We start from the raw sequence: 16,359 nt of genomic DNA, 5'->3' as shown, positions 1-16,359 counted from the left end.
AAAAAAAAAAAAAAAAGAAACAAAGAAAGAAAGATTAGAGAATGAGGAGATGGGATAGTAGTAGGGGAATTAAAAGTGAGTTTCTTCGATTTTTGTATTAGAGTAACTGTGGCTATTAATGCCTTGAGACAAGGGGCCTAATTTTGAATAGTGTGATTGAATTATTTTGAGAGATGAGTAACTGGAGTAAAGGTGGGGGTTTAGCTGATGTTTAAGTATGCTGAGAGTAAATTTACAGTTTTTCATGATATATAGAAGAAAGTGGTGAGAAAGATTAAGTAGGTGGAGGGATGGAGGTTTTAACAAAGTACGTTGTAGAGATTTAAAAGGAGTGGAAATGGAGGTTAGGAGAGGTTTATGAGGGTTACCTTGAGTAGTATTATATAAAGGAATAGTTAGGAGAGAAAAGTTGGGAATTTATGTTTTCGAGGTATTTAGTTAATCTTAAAAGGAGAGGAGTTTTTGTTTTATAGTGGGTAGAGGAAAGTTGCGAAGAAGGTTTTTTTGTTTATGGTAATAGTTTTGAAGTTTGGGGATAAAAGGCTTGTATAACAAGTTGAAGTTTTAAAAGGATGATTGGGGAAGTGGATATTGATGTTGAGAAAGAAAAATGGAAGGTTTTTTTAGTTTAATAAGAATTGGAGAGTAGGAGGTAATTGAGGGGGGTTTAAATTTTAGGATTTATTTGCTTTGGTGGAATAGGCTAGGGCGATTTATGGTTTGGGAAAGGACGAGGCAGAGTGAGACAGAAGGAGATGGGTCAGCATTTATCAATTTAAGATTAAAAGTGAGGGTGGTACCTAATTTGGAAAGTATGTTATGTCCCAGAAGGGGAATTGGATAGGAAGGTAATATCAGAAGGAATATATAAATGAGAAATTGCCAATTAAATGTAGTGTAAAAAATGAGTTTGATGTGGACGGTGGGAAAAACATTTTATCCTGACAATAGAGTTAGGTAATAGGAGGTAGGACCTCTGAACTCTTTAAGAACTGCTAGCTCTTGTGTTTAATAGGAAGGCAATAATTTTACCTGCTACCATCAAGGTTACTCTTGGATCCGAAGCGGTGCATCGGGTGAGAGAAGCCAGGGTTCTGGTCAGTCTTTAGAAGAGGCAATCCCCGAGAAGTCTGCTGTATGTAGGTGCCATAGTTTGGCTGACTCCACGGCCTCTTTGGGCCAAGGGGCAGTCAGCTTTCCAATGGCCCTTTTTAGCAGAGAGGGCATGGCCCTGGCGGGAGCCTGGGATGAAGTAACATCGTACCCAGTGGTCTTCTTCACCGTATTTGTAGTAAGGTTCAGGTGGTTGAGTCGTGAATCGGTCTTTGGCCCCTGATGACTTAGGCAGGTTAAAATGATGGCCTCAGTAAGGTTTTGAGCTAGCATTTGATAATTGGGGGTTTGAGAATTTTTATTTTCCCTTCGGAAAATATCATCTCATCCCGTGTAAATTTTAAAGGCTGTGTTTAAGATCACGGCCTGGGGTGTTAGGGGTCTGTGCTCCAAGTGTTTTAGCTTAAGTTTGATGTCGGGGTAACTTTGGTTAAAGAAATAAGTTGTAAGAACATTTTTCCCACTTATAGTTTTAGGATTTAAGTTAGTATATTTAATAAAAGCCTCCATAAGGTGTTGGAAGAAAGTTGAAGGATTTTTAGATTTATTTTGTATGATTTTCTGTAATATATTATAATTGATAGTCTTTTTGGTGGAAGCTTTAAGTTCGCAAAAATGTAGGTAATAAAAATGTTTCTACTTTTTCTCCCAGTATTATTATTATAACTCCAACTTGGCTGGGAGTTAGGGATTGTAGTGTTATTTGTAGGATATGAAGTTGATTTGCTGCCTCTTTCGCCTTCTCCCACGCTCGTTTGTGTTAGTTAGAGGTTGGTATTAGGTAAAATAATAAAAATATCATGTTAGGTAAGTTCATAGGACATAGTAATAAATTGAAATTTTTGAATAAAATGAGAAGGATTAGAAGTAAAGGAATTTAGTTTATATAGTGGCACTGTAGGAGGGGTTGGAGGAAGAAAGGGGTAAAGACTTTTGGAAGTGTTTTTTAAAGTAGTTGGAGTTGAACTGAGTCCCGCGGTGGGGGGCGGGAAATGCAGCATACAGAAGACCCACCCCCATGTCACCCGTGGGTGGCCCCCCCCCCCCCCAGCCCCCGTCCCTCTGATTGAGGCCCAGCCCGTGGATGGTGCAAGGCTGGCAGTGGCCTCTAGCGTGCTGGGCCTGGGTCCTCCCAGAGCTAGGCTGCCTGGGAATACAGCCCAAAGTAGGTGGTAAATTCTATCCAAGGCTAAATATCAGCAGGGTAAGGGAAAGTTGAAAAGAACCTCAAAGAAAGAATTCTGAGGGTTAGTTGGAGGGGAGGAGTTAGGAGACGAGTTTAGATTGGTTGACGGAGAAGTAGGAGGGACAGAAGGTGGAGGTAACTGGGCGTTTGAGGGAGGAGTTGAATATAGCAGAGGTTTCCTTCGTTTTCAGGACCGGTGGTTGCATGCCTACACGGCAGGGGGTTATTGGTTGGGTTGAATAGGCTTTGTTTAGGGAGCTAGAGAGCAGAAGATCTTTTTGTTGTAAGAATTTTGGAATTACTTGAACATAAATTAGGTTTTCTTTTAAGATATGAGAAGTTCTGAATATAGAAGACCTCGCTCTATTTGCCAAGGTGTTCGTAACAGTTATATAAGTTTCGAATTGAAGAAAATTAAATGCACTATGGTTTGGTTAGACACTTCGGTTGTTTCGTTTGTAAAGTAGCCAAACCTGAGTAGAGAGTTTAATTGATTTTTTGGCTTTAAGTTAATTCTAATTTTACCAGGTGGCGTGATAAGTACCCTGAGGGGGAGCTAGGTGGGACAGAATGGCCTGCGCTCATGGCGATTCGTAGAAAGAATAAAGCGTGAGCAGAATCACGCAGGGACCAGGACAAAGGGTGGACATCCCCGCTGCTTTGTGCTGGCCGAGTGAATGAGGACTCCTGTCTAGTATAGCCGTCACTATGCCTAGAACAGTGTCAGGCCCATGGGGTCAAGGAAGCTTGAGATCTGGCACCAGGAATTTTCGTGCGAGGCATGGAAGCCCTGGGCTAAGCCACACAAGGTTAATGGGAATAGGGAACTCAAACTCCGAGAAGGGGTGAATCGCCAGGAATTGTAAGCACTCTAGTCCATGATTTAGGGAAAAACCTTGCTCCCAAAGGGTACTTACCAAATCTGGATGAGGCCGATGTTGCATGCTGGTTAGAGCGCCTTGGTGGATAGACACAAGCCAATTCAGTGGTGAGTTGCCGGGAGTGCGTGAAGTGGATAGGGAAACCCCGGGAGCTAAAACACCATGGAAGGAGTGGAAGCTACCCTTGGGAGCATTCCCTAATTACAATTACACCCCGCTTCTGACACCAAATGAAAGAGAGGCACTTTGACCAGCAGAGATCTCACAGACCACCAAGGCTTGTACGAAAGGTCTTTATTGGTAGGGGGAGGGAGGCTGCAGAGCAGCACCAAGGAGGAGATAAAAGAGGGGAGAGAGATAAGGAGAGAGTGGAGAAGAGAAGCGAAGGGAAGGAAAGGGAGGAGAGAAAGAGAGAAGAGAAGAGAAGAAAGGCAGAGAGAGACAGGAAAGAGAGAAGGTGGGGGGGGGAACATATTCTTATATAGGGAAGTTTCAGAATGGTGGTGGGCTGGTGGGATAACCAATAAGGAGTTATTCCTCTGGTGGAAAGAGGCATTAGGGGTGGGCAGCAGGAAATTGGAACAGAGTGATGAGGTAAGCAGGCCACTCCTTACAACTCCTGAGGAGTTGTAACTTTAAGGGCAGGAAGGGGCTTTTCTGGAGGAAGGGGCTTTCTGAGGCAATTATCTAACAACTTTGTGTGCTTTGCCATTAAAAGATGCTTTCAAATAGGTGTGGTGGCTCACACCTGTAATCCTAGCATTCTGGAAAGCCAAGGTGGGTGAGTTGCTTGAGCTCAGGAATTTCAGACCAGCCTGCCCAAGAGTGAGACCCCATCTCTATTAAAATTAGGAAAATTGGCCAACTGCTGTCAGGCACCTGTAGTCCTAGCTACTCAGGAGGCTGAGGCAGGAGAATCACTTGAGCCCAGAAATTTGAGGTTGCTGTGAGCTATAATGTCACAGCACTCTATCAGGGGCTAGAAAGTGAGACTGTCTCAAAAAAGGGGGGGCGCAAGGTGGTGGCCCAGTAACAGCTTCCTTGCAACTGGGCACCGTGAAACTAGGGAGAGACAACTCCAGCCATCTTTGGCTGAAGGGATCTGCCCAGAGCATCCTTTTGGGGACACAGGGAGTCAGCAAGAGACCTCTGGACCCCATGAGGAGGACAAAAGCAATAGAGAACAGGGAAGTGGTTACGTGTATTTGTTTGGTCTAATCCCTCTGGCAGCTGACTCATAGAAACCCTAGGCCAGAGGCACAGTAACTTAAAGAGCAAGAGGAAGTGAAAGGAAAATCAGGGCAAGGAAACAGGTAAAAGAAAACACTCATGAGGAAGAATCAGCAGAAAAATCCTGGCAATGTGAAAAACCAGTCCAGAGCAACCCCCCCCCCCCAAGGGACTGTAGGGTAGCTACTGCAGAGGATTCCATCTATGAAGAAATGTTAGAAATGACAGAGAGGAAATTTAGAATACAGATGATGAAAACAATAAAGGAAATGATGGAAACAATGAAGGAAATTGCTGATAAAGTGGAAAAGAACCAAAAGGAAATCCAAAAACACAGTAAGAGATGAACAATATGAAGAATATGGAAAGGATATAGCAGAGCTGAAGGAATTGAAGCAGTCAATTAGGGAACTTAAAGATGCAATAGAAAGTATCAACAACAGATTAGACCATGCAGAAGAAAGAATCTCAGAGGTAGAGGACAAAGCTCTTGAGATAACTCAGATAGTTAAAGAAGCAGAAAAGAAGAGAGAGAAAGCACAACGTTCATTGGCAGACTTATGGGACTTTACGAAGCATTCAAACATACAAGTTATAGGTATCCCAGAAGGGAAAGAATGCCCCAGGGGAATGGAAGCCATACTAGAGAATGTTATAAATGAAAATGTCCCAAACATCAACAAAGATTCTGACATATTCCTTTCAGAGGGATATTGGACCCCAAGTCACCTCAACTCTAACAGAGCTTCTCCAAGACACATTGTGATGAACCTGTCCAAAGTCAAGACAAAAGAAAAGATTCTTCAAGCTGCCAGGAGTAAGCGCCAGTTGGCCTACAGGGGCAAATACATCAGGGTTACTGCAGACTTCTCTAATGAAACTTTTCAAGCAAGAAGACAATGGTCTTCTACCTTTTAATCTACTTAAAGAGAACAATTTCCAGCCCAGAATTCTATATCCTGCTAAGCTAAGCTTTAAAATTGACAGAGAAATCAAATCATTGACTGATATGCAAACATTGAGGAAATTTGCCACAACAAGACCAGCTCTACAGGAAATACTTCAACCTGTTCTACACACTGACCATCACAATGGATCAGCAGCAAAGTAAGAGCTCAGAAATTAAAGGACAGAACCTAATTTCCACAATGATGCAAAAGATAAAACTAAGCAATGGACTCTCACAAAATAAGATGAATAGAACACTACCACACTTATCAATTATCTCAATAAATGTTACTGGCTTGAATTCCCCACTGAAGAGGCATAGATTAGCTGACTGGATTAAAAAACACAAGCTGTCCATTTGCTGTCTACAGGAAACACACCTAGCTTCAAAAGACAAATTAAAACTCCGAGTTAAGGGTTGGAAGATAATTTTTCAGGCAAACGGAATTCAGAAGAAAAGAGGGCTTGCGATCTTATTTTTAGATACATGTGGATTTAAAGCAACTAAAATAAAAAAACACAAAGATGGTTACTTTACATTGATCAAGGGAAAAATACAACAAGAAGATGTTTCAATTCTAAATATTTATGCACCAACTTAAATGTTCCCAGATTCTTGAAACAGACTTCACTCAGTCTAGTTATTTTAACACCATAATAACTAGTTATTTTAACACCATAATAACAGGGGACTTTAACACTCCTCTTACAGAGCTAGACAGATCCTCTAATCAGAAATTAAACAAAGAGATAAGGGACTTAAATAAAACCCTAGAACAACTGCACTTGATAAATGCATATAGAACACTCCATCCCAAAGATAAAGAATATACATTACCCCATGGAACATTCTCCAAAGTTGATCATATCCTAGGACACAAAACAAACCAACAGAATCAAAAGAACTGCAATTTTACCTTGTATCTTCTCAGCCCACAAGGCACTAAAGGTGGAACTCAACTCCAACAGAAACGTTCAACCCCACACAAAAGCATGGAAATTAAACAGCCTTCTGTTGAATGACAGTTGGGTGCAGGAAGAAATAAAAGAGGAAATCATTAACTTCCTTGAGCATAACAACAATGAAGCTCACCCAAGCTACCAAAACCTGTGGGATACTGCAAAAGCTGTTCTGAGATGAAAATTTATCACTTTAGAGGCCTACATTTGAAAAATAGAAAGAGAGCGCATCAACAAACTCAGGAGCCACCTTATGGAATTGGAAAAAGAAGAACAATCTAAGCCTAAACCCAGCAGAAGGAAAGAAATATCTAAAATTAAATCAGAGATCAATGAAATTGAAAACAAAAGAATCATTCAGAACATTAATGAAACAAGGAGTTGGTTTTTTGAAAAAATAAATAAAATAGATAAACCTTTGGCCAGACTAACCAGAAAGAGAAAAGTAAAATCTCTAGTAACCTCAATCAGAAATGATAAAGGGGAAATAACAACTGATGCCACAGAGATGCAAGAGATCATCTCTGAATACTACCAGAAACTCTATGCCCAGAAATTTGACAATGTGAAGGAAATGGATCAATATTTGGAATCACATCTTTTCCCTAGACTTAGCCAGGAAGAAATAGAGCTTCTGAACAGACCAATTTCAAGCACTGAGATCAAAGAAACAATAAAAAATCTTCCAACAAAAAAAATGCCCTGGTCTGGATGGCTTCACACCAGAATTCTATCAAACCTTCAAAGAAGAGCTTATTCCCATACTGTAGAAATTATTCAAAAAAATTGAGGAGGAAGGAATCTTCTCCATCACCTTCTAGGAAGCAAACATCACCCTGATACCAAAACCAGGAAAAGACCCAACTAAAAAGGAGAACTCAGACCAATTTCACTAATGAATATAGACGCAAAAACTCTCAACAAAATTCTACCCAATAGATTACAGCTTATCATCAAAAAAGTCATACATCATGATCAAGGAGGATTCATCCCAGGGATGCAGGGCTGGTTTAACATATGCATATTCACCGTATTAACAGAAGCAAAAACAAAGACCATATGATCCTCTCAATAGATGCAGAAAAAGCATTCGATAAAATCCAGCATCCTTTTCTAATTAGCACACTGAAGAGGCATACATGGCACCTTTCTTTTTTCTTTTCTTTTTTTTTTTTGAGATGGAGCCTCAAGCTGTTCCCCTGGGTAGAGTGCTGTGGCATCACAACTCACAGCAATCTCCAACTCCTGGGCTCAAGCGAATCTCCTGCCTCTGCCTCCCAAGTAGCTGGAACTCCAGGCACCTGCCACAACACCTGGCTATTTTTTGATTGCAGCTGTCATTGTTGTTTGGCAGGCCCTGGGCTGGATTTGAATCTGCCAGCTCAGGTGTATGTGGCTGGCGCCTTAGCTGCTTGAGCCACAGGCACTGAGCAAGTGGCACATTTCTTAAACTGATCGAAGCTATCTATGACAAACCCACAGCTAATATTTTACTGAATGGAGTAAAACTGAAAGCTTTTCCACTTAGAACTGGAACTAGAGAAGGATGTCCTCTGTCACCATTACTATTCAACATAGTGCTGGAAGTTCTAGCCAATACAATTAGGCAAGACAAGAAAATAAAGGGCATCCAAATGGGAACAGAGGAGATCAAACTCTCCCTCTTTGCTGATGATATGATCTTTTTTTTTTTTGATACAGAGCCTCAAGCTGTTGCCCTGGGTAGAGTACTTTGACATCACAGCTCACAGCAACCTCCAACTCCTGGGCTTGAGCAATTTCTCTTGCCCCAGCTTGAACCAGAGAGAGACACCATCTGTAATAGCCAGGTGTTGTGGCAGGCACCTGTAGTCCCAGCTACTTATGAGGCTGAGGTAAGAGAATTGCTTAAGCCCAAGAGTTTGAGGTTGCTGTGAGTAATGACAACACATCACTCTACTGAGGGTGACAGAATGAGACTGTCTCAAAAAAAAAAAACAAAAAAAAAAACTCCTGTTATGCCGGGACTGATGACTTATGCCTGTAATCCTAACACTCTAGGAGGCCGAAGAGGGGGTACTTCTTGAGCTTAGGAGTTCAGGACCAACTCTGAGAAAGAGCAAGACTCCATCTCTAAAAATAACCAGGCATTGTGGTGGGTACATGTAATCCCAGCCACTCCAGAGGCTGAGGCTAGAGGATCACTTGAACTCAAGAGTTTGAGGTTGCTGTGAGCTATAATGCCAGAGCACTCTACTAAGGTGAACAAAGTGAGACTCTGTCTCAAAAAAAAAAGAAATACTTTTGTTATTTTATTTTATCTTTTTTTGCAATTTTTGGCCAGGACTGGGTTTGAACCCACCACTTCCTGTACATGGGGCTGGCACCCTACTCCTTTGAGCCACAGGCGCTGCCCAATACTTTTGTTATTTTTTCAGACAAGGTTCTGCTCTATCACCCCAGCTGGAGTGAAGTGACTTCATCATAGCTCACTGTATCCTTGAACTCCTGGGCTCCAGAGATGCTCTCAATTTGGTGGATCCACCCAGTATCCACTCCCATAGTGCTAGGATCATGGTGTGAGCCCATCTATTAAACCATTAAGAAATGTTTAATACTGATCATATGTTGAAACAGTTGGGTTTTGTTTTTTTTTTTGAGACAGAGCCTCAAGCTATCCCCCTGGGTAGAGTGCTGTGGCATCACAGCTCACAGCAACCTCCAACTCCTAGGCTCAAGTGATTCTCCTGCCTCTGCCTCCCAAGTAGCTGGGATTACAGGTGCCTGCCACAATGCCCAGCTATTTTTTGGTTGCAGCCGTCGTTGTTGTTTGGTGGGCCCAGGCCAGATTTGAACCTGCCAGGTCAGGTGTACGTGGCTGGTGCCTTAGCCTCTTGAGCCACAGGCACCAAGCCACACTGGCTATAAATCAGCCACACTGGCTACTTTTTAGAGACAGGGTCTTGTTGTTGCTCAAGCTGGTCTCAAACTCCTGACCTCAAGCAATCCACTAGTCTCAGTCTCCCAGAGTGCTAGGATTACAGGCGTGACCCACCCCACACGCCCAGATTTTTCTCTTGTTAGTAGAGTCTCGCTCTTGCTCAGATTGGGAGCATTTCCTTTTATTATTTATTTATTTATTTATTTAGAGACAGAGTCTTACTTTGTCACCCTCTGTAGAGTGCAGCGGCATCGCAGCTCATAGCAACCTCCAACTCTTGAGCTTCAGCAATTCTCTTGCCTCAGCCTCCCAAGTAGCTGGGACTACAAGCGTCTGCCACAACGCCTAGCTATTTTTTGATTGCGATTGTCATTGTTGTTTAGCGGCCCTGGGCCAGGCTTGAACCCATCAGCCTCAGTGTATGTGGCTGGCGCCCTACTCACTGAGCTACAGGTGGAGAGTCCATTTCCATTTATTATAATGTAGGCATCACATCTCAATTACTTTGTCTCCCATAGAGATCATAGATATTTTCATGTGGCATTACAGTTATCAGAATTATTTTTGAAAATATCATTTGTGGGCTCAGTGCCTGTAGCACAATAGTTACAATGCCAGCCACATACACTGAGGCTGGTGGGTTCAAGCCTGGTCCAGCCAGCTAAACAACGATGACAACTGCAATAAAAAATAGCCAGCGCTGAGGCAAAAGAATTGGTTAAGCCCAAGAGTTTGGGGTTGCTGTGAGCTGTGACACCACAGTAGTCTACTGAGAGTGACACAGTGAGAGACTCTGTCTCAAAAAAAAAAAAGAAAGAAAATATCATTTGTGGTCATCACTATTCCAAAACTATGGAAGTTGGTGGATCTGCCATCTGATCCTAATACAAGAATAAACATATATTAGCATATAATCAGATTAAAAAATATGCAATCGTGGTATTTCCATTAAATTGGCTTCCTTTGTAATTGTGTTTATTTTGTGCTTTAGAAACTCCTCTGAGAAGTGTTCTCTGGCTTCCCCAGGTTGTCAAAAGGGTTCATGGCTCAGAGAAGTTTTAGAACCCCTGCTTAGCCAGACTGGGAGATGTTTCACTAAAATGTGTTTCAGAGTATGTCAGGACTGAAAATCCCTCTGGGGACCCTTGCCAGTGAGACTTGGATGATTATTCTGAATTCAGAAGAGCTGGAAGGAGAGAGGATGGCAAAGTGCAGGAGGGTGGAAAACAACACTTGCTCAAGAAATCAGACCAGAAGAAGAGACATCTGCCTCAGTCCTTCCTGCCATTTCCTTCAACATTCCACCAGACCTCCCATCTGGGCCTGGTGGTTTACTAGTATTTCATTGTTACAGTGATGTTCTTTGCTATTAAAAAGAATAACCTTAGTACACAGCCCTATTTTGAAACTAATTCATAGCTTTTATAGGAATGTCATAACCTAATTATAGCCTTAGAATATGGGAAGGGAGTGGGAGAGGGGAGGTGAGAGGGGTGGATGGGGCGAGGGAGGGTGATTGGTGGGGTCACCTCTGATTTATCTTGCAAGGGTACAAGTGAATCTTTCTAAAAGCAGAGTATGAACGTTTTAACTCAATAACTAAGAAAATGACATGAAGGTTATGTTAACCAGTTTGATGAGAGTATTTCAAAATGTATATGAAAACAGCACACTGTACCCCATGATTGCATTAATGTATACAATTATGCTATAAGAAATTAAAAAAAAAAGAATAACCTTCAAATTCCTCATGTTTGGTATGAACCTCAGTATGTCCAGTGGCTGCAAACAGTAGATTTATTGCAAACGTATTGCACAGTTTTCTTTTCTTTCTTTTTTTTTTTTCTTTAGATACAGAGTCTCATTTTAACACCCTCAGTAGAGCACTGTGGCGTCACAGCTCACAGCAATCTCCAATTCCCGGGCTTAGGCGATTCTCTTGCCTCTGCCTCCCTAGTACCTGGGACTACAGGTGCTCACCACAACGCCCGGTTACTATTGCCTAGTTTTCAGTGAAGGCCAACCTTAGTGCATCAGACAGAAATGCATGATAAACTGCTCCTGCTTTGCTGGCCATACAACCCAACAGGAAACAGTTCCAAGTTCCAGATAAACGCAGCATGTGTCATAAAATTAAAGGCAGAAGGGGGGGAGAAAAAGAAAAAGATCCTTGCTAACCACCAAAGGCACTTTAAATTAAAGGTACTTGCTCATTGACACCTTCTGATTAACCTTTTAAAATTGCGGTAAGAACGTTTAACATGAGCTATACCAAATCTCTGTGTGCACATTTCAGTATTGCACCATGTTGTACTGCAGATCTCTAGAATTTATTCCTCACGCATCCCTGAAATGTCATAACCTTTGAATAGCAACTCCCCATTTCTCTCTCCCCCAGGCCTCTGGCAACCACAATGCTACTATCCACTTCTATGAATTTGACCATTTTAGATTCCTCGCTAAGTAAAATCATCAGTATTGTTTTTTCTGTGATAGGCTTGCTTTCCTGAGCTTAATGTCCTCCGGGTTCATCCATGTTGTCACATATTGCAAGATTTCCTGCCTTTGTAAGGCTGAATAATACAGCATTGTATGTATGTACTGCATTCACTTTATCCATTCATTCATTTATTGACATTTGGAGGAGTAAAGCTGCAATAATGTCAGAGTGCAAATACTTCTTCAAGCACCTGATTTCAATTATTTAAGATAAATACCCAGAAATGGGATTGCATGGTAACTCTATTTTTAATATATAGAGAAGCCCCCTTTTCACAGCTGCTGCATCATTTTACATCTCAAGCAACATTGTAGAAATGTTGTAATTTCTCCACATGCTTGCCAACATTTTTTTTTTTAACTTTCTAAGTAGTTGTGAGGTGGGCAGTGCCTGTAGTTCAGTGGGTAGGACGCTGGCCACATACACTGAGGCTGGCGGGTTCAAACCTGGCCCCAGCCAGCTAAAACAACAATGACAACTGCAACAACAACAACAACAACAACAACAAAAATAGCTGGGCATTGTGGCCTGCGCCTGTAGTCCCAGCTACCTGGGAGGTGGAGGCAAGAGAATCTCTTAAGCTCAAGAGTTTGAGGTTGCTGTGAGCTGTGATGTAATGGCACTCTACCTAGGGTGACACAGTGAGACTCTGTCTCAAAAAAAAAAAAAAAGAGTAGTTGTGAGGTGATATCTTATTGGGGTTTTGATGTATATTACCCTGATGATTAGTGATGTTGAGCATCTTTTCATGCACCTGTTCACCATTTGTGTGTCTTCTTTGGAGAAATGCCTATTCAAGTCCTTTGCCTGTTGTTAAACTGGCTTATTTAGGGTTTGCTATTGAGTTATGAATGTTCCTCATGTTAATCTTTTATCAGATATATGGTTTGCAAAAATTTTCTCCTACTCTGCTGGTTGACTTTTCACTCTGCTTTGAGACAGAGCATCAAGCTGTCACCCTGGGTAGAGTGCTGTGGTGTCACAGCTCACAGCCACCTCAAACTCTTGGGCTTAAGTGATTATCTTGCCTTAGCCTCCCAAGTAGCCAGGACCACAGGCTACAGGCACCTGCCACAACACCTGGCTATTTTTTGTTGCAGTTGTCATTGTTGTTTAGCTGGCCTGGGCTGAGTTCGAACCCACCAGCCTCAGTGTATGTGGCTGGCACCGTAACCACTGTGCTACAGGCACCGAGCCAAAATTATTACTTTGTTGATGTGTTGTTCTCATGACATTGTTGAGCATCTTTATTATAGTTATTTTGAATTTGCTGTCAGGTAAATCATATAACTCCTTTTCATTAGAGTCAGTTCCTAGAGATTTATCCTGTTTTTTTGTTTCATACATATTTCTTGTTTCTTCATTTTCCTGTCTCTTTGTGTTGCTATCTTTGCATTAAAAAAACAACAAACAAACAAAAAAACCCTTTCTAAGTCTTCACAGAGTGGCCTCCTACAGTAGAAAACGCTTACAAATCACCATGGCCAAGGATTCTAAGGGCCTCTGGAACCTTCATGGTAGTTCAAACCATCATATGTCCTTTTATAGAGTATTCTGAGTCCCATTAGTGCTCCAAGACAGGTGAGGTAGAAGCCAGTCACCCAAGCAGCTCACAGAAAAGTTGTGATGTTAGATGTGTGATACAACTCTTTCCCTTCTCAAGGAGAAGGTAGGATTTAGGAGTTTCCTTCTACTGTGTTTCCCCAGAAAATAAGACCTACCCCCAAAATAAGCCCTAGCAGGATTTCTATGCATTTTGTTAAATATAAGCCCTACCCCCATAATAAGACCTACATTTCAATGTGGAGCAGTAAGGAAGACTGGAATACCTTTTATCTGCCACAGATCCTTTCTCCCAGCCGTTCGCACTTGTGCAGGTATGCATGTGGTGACCGCAGTCGCAGGCATCCTATGCGCACGTGCAACAGCTAGGGGAAAGGAGTTCACACATCACTAGTGTCAGCCCCACCAACAAGGTCGGTTCCCCCGTCAGGTTCCAGAAGAAGATCACTTATCTGTATTTGAATAAATGTAGATTGTTGTATTATACTTAATGAAAATAAGACATCCCCCTGAAAATAAGCCCTAGTGTGTCTTCTTGAGAAAAAAATAAATATAAGACAATGTCTTATTTTTGGGGAAAAATTGTATAGGACTGTGCCAGGTATAGGGATTATGGTGAAAGGGTATCTTGAATTTTCTTACCAGCTTTAATGTGGCTGATTTTGCACTTGTCCAGGGTACAGGAGCCCTTTGACTGGCTTCTGGATTTCTAATGAATAGAATTTGTGTATTTATTTTTGTTAAATTAGTGTGTATTAGGGTGTCCAGAAGGGGAAGGAGGGTCCAGGGCTTCCTCTTCTTCCATTCTGCTGATATCACCTCTTGCATTAATTTTTTTTTTTTTAAAGACAGGATCTTACTGTCACCCAGGCTGGAGTACAGCGGTGTGATCATAACTCACTGTAAACCCAAACTCCTGAGGCAATCTTCCCACCTTAAGCTCTTGAATGCTGGAACTACACCATTCCCAGCTATTAAAAAAAAAAAATTGTAGAGACAGAGTCTCTATATATTACCCAGGCTGGTCTCAAACTCATGGCATCAAGTGATCCTCTCACCTCAGTCTTCCAAAGTATTTGAATTACAGGCATAAACCATTATGCCTGGTCTTCTCTGATGAATTTTTTTCTTTTTTGAGATAGAGTCTCACTTGTCACCCTCAGTAGAGTGGTGTGACACCCTAGCTCACAGCAACCTCAAACTCTTGGGCTTAGCCATTCTCTTGCCTCAACCTCCCAAGTAGCTGGGACTATAGGCACCTGCCACAATGCCTGCCTATTTTTAGAGGCGAAGTCTCTCTCTGGCTCAGGCTTGTCTTAAATCTGTGACCTCAAGCAATCTACTCACCTTGGCCTCCCAGAGTGCTAAGATTATAGGCATGAGCTACTGTGCCAGGCCTCTGATGAATTTTAATGGCAAAGGGTTTGCAGTTGATATACTGACTTGTAAAAATGGAGTTAGATCTGATTTGAAACCTGGTTCTACCACTTACTAGCTGTGATACTTTAGACAGATTAAGGTATCTGAGACTCATTTTCCTCATTGTTAAATAGAGTCTTTTTTTGTTGTTGTTGTTTTGTTTGTTTGTTTTCTGAGATAGAGTGTCTCTTTGTCACCCTCAGGAGAGTGCCATGACGTCACAGCTCAGAGCAACCTCAAACTCTTGGGCTTAAGTGATTCTTACCTCCCAAGTAGCTGGGACTACAGGCACCCGCCACAGCGCCGGGCTATTTTTTGGTTGCTGTTGTCATTGTTGTTTAGCAGGCCCTGGCGGGGTTTGAACCCACCAGCCCCAGTGCATGTGGCCAGTGCCCTAAACACTGAGCTAGAGGCACCGAGCCCTCAAATTTATTCTTATTTTTTTATCTTATTATGTTATTGTGTGAAATTGTTTCTTGATTTAATTTTCAGATTTGCTGTGGTTTAAATGTGATTTGTCTCCACAAGAACTCAGGTTGACATTTGACTCCCAGTGAGGCAGTGTTGGAGGTAGGGTTAGTGGGAGGAGTTTGGGGGTGGTGGCAGAGCCCTGGTAAATAGGTTAATGCCATTTCCTGGGGATGAGTGAGTTCTTGGTCTTACAGGAATGGATTAGTTCCCCTAGGAATTGTTGTTATAAAATGAGGTTCTCTGTCCCATTTGGTCCCTTATACACTACTTTCTTCTCCTTTGTTGATCTTCTATACTGCACAGCATAAAAGCCCAGGCCAGAAGCATGCATCGTGCCCTTAAACTAAGGTGACCAGATTTTAACATTGGTAAAGTGGGACACCATTGAGGGGGGTTCTTAATTTAAAATTTGGTCTATATGGAGCAACAAAAATTTTCATATAACACAAAAATAGTATTGTAATATATTTTTTCAATTTCAACATAAGTACAATTTATAAATATAATACATTGAAAAATTATGTATAGTATTGTTTATTCTTTGGCATACTTCTCATTGAATTCTAACAACTGATTAATAATGCAAACTTTGATAAGCAGTTCTCAATAATCAGTTCTCAACAATTATTTGTTATTATTAAAGTTTAACATTATAAAATTAACAAAAATAATATAAAACTCATATCCTGGCGAAATAGCCACATGGCAGCCAAAAACCATATATTCCCTTCCCGTTCTCCCACCGTTCCCTAGCTTGTCATGCATTCTTTCCAAAAATCAGGACTTTTTAAAACTGCCTGGGACATGGGACAAATTGTTGAAAATTGGGACTGTCCCGCCAAACCAGGACATCTGGTCACCTTACCTTAAACTTTCCAGCCTTTCAGAAACATGAGCTAAATAAACTACTTTCCTTTATAAATTACCCAGTTTCAGATATTCTTTTATAGCAACCACAAAATTGGATAAGATTGTTCACTGCTAGGGTGTAGAAATAACAATAGATTTGTACTGTTTTATATCTTTTTGTGTGTGTGTATGTGTGAGAAAGTCTCACTATGTGGCCCATGGGAGAGTGCTGTAGTGTAGAGCTCACAACAACCTCAAACTTTTGGGCTTGAGCAATTCTCTTGCCTCAGCCTCCCAGTAGCTGACACTACAGGTGCTC

The 16,359-nt window shown here is 41.6% G+C and overlaps 1 pseudogene; it reads right to left on the bottom strand.

Annotated features, from left to right (window-relative positions):
• Positions 1-16,359, bottom strand: part of LOC100945389 — a 44,464-nt pseudogene that overhangs the window by 1,017 nt on the left and 27,088 nt on the right.

This window comes from Otolemur garnettii, unplaced genomic scaffold (genome assembly GCF_000181295.1).
Source record: "Otolemur garnettii isolate 467f Iridium unplaced genomic scaffold, OtoGar3 scaffold00106, whole genome shotgun sequence".
Lineage (NCBI taxonomy): Eukaryota > Metazoa > Chordata > Mammalia > Primates > Galagidae > Otolemur > Otolemur garnettii.
Note: the sequence above shows the minus strand (reverse complement) of the source record. Positions and strands in the feature narration are given on the sequence as shown.